Consider the following 5,719-nt stretch of genomic DNA (forward strand, 5'->3'; position numbering starts at 1 on the left):
ATTTTCTACAAGTTATTTAAAATATAATGAAAAAAACATGACTGTAAAGAATTCATTACAACAAAGGACTTAATTTCAAATGAAAGGGAACTTCTTGGCAGGGCAAAAACTATTCTGAATAAATGTGAATAAACTAATTTGAATAAACCAACCATAAAATAACACAATATCTGTTACAACAGGTGTAAATATATGTATCTTGACAGTGTTATGAAGATATTATGACAGGTTATGACAAGTTATGTCAGCTGTTATGACATATTATGCCATGGTTATGACCGTGTCATAATGTGTTATTTTAGGCTATTTCCTGTATTACAAAATTAATATTTTGTTGTGTTTGGTTGACAACTCAACCAAATATCAACATTTGAAATAGATTTATCTTCTGCTTGGATACTGTAGTTCCATCTCTACCACTGACTTAGTCTGGCTTTAATTCCAGTTTGTTTTACAATTAGTAATTGATATGTTGGATTCACGTTTCTATTTCAACCAGAAATAAAACCCAAAGAATAGGACTAAATCAAATCAAAATGTAAATGCAGTTTAAATAAAGTTTGATTTGCAGAAGATACACGTCCTTCGAATGTTGATAACCATAACACCGCCGAACACCGCCCGAACAAGGAGAGGGACCGACTTCGGCGGAAGTCGTGACATTTATCAAGTTGTAGTTCTGTGTCTTAATTTGAAGTATTTCACAGTACAATACAAATGATTTGTCCACATGAATCAATAGTTGTCATTTTAATTTTGAGTCATAATGACAATCCCCTTTGCAGCACTGTCTCTTTAGTAATCCACACAATCTCCCCCAAAAACGCCATACCTGGCTGTAAACGCAGCAACAGAGATATGGCATGTCTGGCCCTTTTAATTATGGAATGTGGTGCCGTCTGTGGTGCCATCTGTAGATTATGGAGAATGTTGCCTTTATAAATACAACATATTTTGCCGTATGTCAGCTGGCAGTCAAACTGCGCAAAAGTTAAACCGAAACTAACCTTGACGGTTCAATTTAGGTATGAATTCCAAATGGTTAAAGCAACGGTCAAGGTTTGGGAAAGAGTTCAACTAGAAATACAGAAGTTACAAAACAAGTGCCTAGCACTGGGACCAACCAACCAGCGATCCACAGAGCCGTAGCTTGCGGTTTAAGCCCATCCTCAACACCCTAGCTCGTCCCGAGCCTAGTAGATGGTAGTAGGAGCTCTAGGTTCAGCCATATGGTCCAGCAATATGAGGGGTTAGATGTTGTTTGAGAACCTGGCCATATGAGTAAAAGACAGACAGACAGACAGACAGACAGACAGACAGACAGACAGACAGACAGACAGACAGACAGACAGACAGACAGACAGACAGACAGACAGACAGACCAGACAAGAGAGATAAAGACAGACAGCACGACAGACCCTCTGGTTGTTTCTTAGCCATATAACCCATTAAACCTGCCATGGCCCTCTCCCCTCTCTCTTGATGAATCTTCCTTGGTCTGTTATTGGAATACAGGTAGCTGTGTCCAATCAGTGTCAATTGGATTTGCCACCAAATGGCACCTTATTCACAATATGGGCCCTGGTCAAAAATAGTGCACTATATAGGGAACAGGGTGCCATTTGATATGGATCCATGTGTCTCCTCTATGGCAGCGCCGTTTTAAATCTACTTCCAAAAAGCCTGGATTCCTATTAGCGTCTGAGTAACCGCCTCTGTATTTTATACCATGGTTTTTATGGGCTGCCAATGGCACTGCATCAGAGGGAGCTTGTCCTGTACATGAATCTCTTCATGCAAGGAACCTTCCAACCCATTATCTGCGTGAAGTGCCCTTCCTTTCCCTCAGCTATTTGTATCTGCCCATAGTCCCGCCACCATTACCTTTCTTACTGCCTAAAAGCTCTTTAGGCTTCTTTCTGTCTTCTACACATTTTCTCTATCCTAGCTCCCTTTTGTTGTTCAACTTTTTTCCCTTCTCTCCTCAGTTACTCTGAATGCTGGTCAGTCACACTCCAGCTTGGGTTTGATATTAAGTTTAATATAACTGTCTAATACAATTCAAACTAACATTGGGTACCCAGGCAGTGGCTTGCCGCAGGTTTCGTGAGCCTCCTCCCGCAAGGTCTGAGCAAGGCCCCTATTTTTGTGTGAAAAACCGCTAACTTCCTACAATTCCACACATTTTGCCATTTTTGGCACCCTCTGAGCCTGGGCTGCGGGGGGGGGGGGGGGTCTGCAACAGTGTACTCAGAATTAACCAAGTACTGAGATGATGCCACATTTACTTTAAGATGTATCCTTATGTATGCAGTAGTTTAAGTTCCTCAACCCCATTTTAAGAAGTCACTGACTGCTGTTGCGTTCGTAAATAATTGATTATTTGCTCTGAATGGTTTTCTATCTGCCTATTCATGCACGGTGGACTTTCAAGTCACCTTACTAAGACAAAATAAATTCTAGAGGATAATAGAAAATGTGTTTTTATCTTTCTCTATGTGTTTAAATATGATTAACAGTTGGCTTGACACTGCATGTCACATTAATAACAATGTAGCGGGAAAAAGGCAATCAATAATTGACAAGATAAATATTGATAATGATTAATAATACTCTGTAGGGTTACACTGGATGATAAAAAAAGGAAATATTAGCGTCATGTGATGACTTATCACCACAGCTCATTAAGCAGGTGTGAACGAGGGATGAGAGAGAGATAGAGGGAGAGAGAGAAAGAGGGAGAGATGAGGAAGAGAGAGAGGGGGAGAGAGAGTAACAGGGAGAGAGAGAGAGAGAGAGAGAGGGAGATGGAGACAGAAAGATGGAGAGGGAATGCCACACCGAGGAGGAGCAGGGGGAGAGGCAAATTCGCTGTGACATCACCCCTTCTCTGCACTCGGAGGGCGTTGGGAAATCAACTGAGAGCCCATCTCTGTACTAATCTGCAGTAGCTGGTGGTGATAGAGATCTAGAGGTCATTACTAGCGGAGCGCTCACTGTGTTACTCCACCTCTCCTCCACATCTCTTCTCTCCTTCTTTCCTGCTCCTCCCCTCCTCTCCTCTCCTCTCTCCTCCTCTCCTCTCCTCTCCTCTCCTCCCTTCTCCCCTCTTTTATTCTTCTTCTTCCCTCCCCTCCCTCCTCTCTGTTGCTACTGTGTCAGTAGTGAAGTGACAGCTAATGAAAACGAATGGCACATTTGTATGTCGTTAGCGGTAGATAAGCAGGTGCTTGGGAACGACAGGGGGATCACTGTGCTCACATACAGTTCAGCAGTGATTATTCAGAGGTTAACGGCGAGCGTGACATAAGTGTTATAGCTACTCCACATCTCATGTAGGCTGGCGGCTAGATTCACTCAGCTGTAGAATATTTCCATTTTCTCTTTACTGTCAAATTAAAGGTGTTTGTGCCAACAATAAGGCACATTTCCTATATGATTTGAATGAAACTACACTGAGTGTACAAAACATTAGGAACAATAATGAGTTGCACCCCCTTTTACCCTCAGAACAGGATCTACAAGGTGTCAAAAATATTCCACAGGGATACTGGCCCATGTTGACTCCAATGCTTCCCACAGTTGTGTCAAGTTGGCTGGATGTCCTTTGGGTGGTGGACCATTCTTGATACACACTGGAAAGCGTGAAAAACCCAGCAGTGTTGCCCTTCTTGACACAAACCGGTGCACCTGGCACCTGTACTACCATACCCTGTTCAAAGGCACTGAAATCTTGTGTCTTGTCCATTCACCCTCTAAATGGCACACATACACAATCCATCTCTCAATTGTCTCAAGGCTTAAAAATCCTTCTTTAACCTGTTTCCTCCCCTTCATCTACACGGATTGAAGTGGATATTTACATTTACATTACATTTAAGTCATTTAGCAGACGCTCTTATCCAGAGCGACTTACAAATTGGTGCATTCACCTTATGATATCCAGTGGAACAACCACTTTACAATAGTGCATCTAACTCTTTTAAGGGGGGGGGTTAGAAGGATTACTTTATCCTATCCTAGGTATTCCTTAAAGAGGTGGCGTTTCAGGTGTCTCCGGAAGGTGGTGATTGACTCCGCTGAATAATAAATAATAAATAATAATAAATAATAAATAAATAATCAATAAGGGATCATAGCTTTCACCTGGATTCACCTGGTCAGTCTATGACACGGAAAGAGCAGGGGTTCCTAATGTTTTGTACACTCAGTGTATGTCATATACATAGTAAAACAGCCATACTGTTACAAGGAAAATGTTGCCATAGTGAAACGAAAGACAGAATATTACGAGGATCCATGGACTGAACCTGTCATCCGCCTGCTCAGAACTATAGGTTTTAGATGACAAGCCTCATAAATGGGTTATCTAAAATCCAATATATATCGGAAGAAAGATTGCAGTAGAACAGTGCGCTTGACTGTATCTTCCTGATCCATAACTTTCCCATGAACCAGGGGACCATTTATTGTCGATTCTGTACGAAGGATGGTCTGTCAGTTCAGTGGGAGGGAGTCGGAGCTGCTCTTCTGTTTATTTTCAAATCAATACTCAATTACTATAAGGAAGATCCACTCCCTCACCCCATTTCCAATATGAAATTATAGACTGGAGCAATAACACTAAGTCAAGGCAAGCTAGTGTCCATTAACTCATGACGATAAAGAAGGATAACTACCAGGCGTTTTACACCAGCTGCCTCTCTTTATACCACCTTCCTTCCTCCTCCACTCTTTTGGTGCCTAATTAATCACTTTGAAAAAGACCCTTTAGGACGTGACTGATGACCAGAGAAAACAATTTTCCCCCTAAGAGCCTTTTAATTCTAAGTCGGGGACGAGCTCATTGACTGAAACTCACAACAACCCATCAATGCTAGTTTTTAATGCGCTTCCTCTTTTGTTATTGAGAAGAATGGAGAGGCATTGTAGCTTCCTGCTCCTCTTCATAACTCAAGTAATTGATTCGGTAAATGCCAAACATTTGCCAGAGGATAAAAGTACTGTCGATGGGCGACGGCAAGGTGTGTGTAAATTACTCCATTTAGAGACCTTTGGGGCTATTTATGATTGAGCAGATATAGAAGTGACTGATTCTGAAAACACAGTGCTGCAAAATAGGCCTGAGTGAAAAGTCAAACGTACTGCACCCCTGTTTAGGGCCCACTTCAAAAAACAGTTCCTGTCACATCGGTTGTTGGAAATGCCCCTCCGAAACCTGAAACCTTGGCATCTTGGGTTGCCATAAAATAGATGAGCCATCATTCTTCCATTGTAACACAGAATGACAGACAAGCAAGCCTTGTTCCGCAGAAGTAGGGTAGTACAAGACTAAAGGCAAAATCCAGTCTGGCGGGAAACAATGACAGAGGCTGTGTCCCAAATGGCACCCTATGCCGTTTATAGTGCACTACTTTTGACCAGGGCCCATTGAGCTCTGGTCAAATGGAGTGCAAAAAGAGAATAGGTTGTGGTTTTGTTCGTATCCAGAGGTTTTATTACTACAGTAATATCATTAGTATTCAACAGCAGGGTGACGATACCATTGACACTGACAAAGGCGTCATGTGACATTGTGATACCTTTGAAAAGACTGTGTTCTAAAAAGGATAAACAGAACAGAGCATGGACTGGGAGATAAAGTGGATACCTAAGGGAAGTAAAGACCTTTGTCAGACTGACAGAGAGAGAAAGAGTGAGAGGGAAAGAGAGAGAGAGA

The sequence above is a fragment of the Salvelinus sp. IW2-2015 genome, linkage group LG14, assembly GCF_002910315.2.
Source record: "Salvelinus sp. IW2-2015 linkage group LG14, ASM291031v2, whole genome shotgun sequence".
NCBI classification, from domain to species: Eukaryota; Metazoa; Chordata; class Actinopteri; order Salmoniformes; family Salmonidae; genus Salvelinus; species Salvelinus sp. IW2-2015.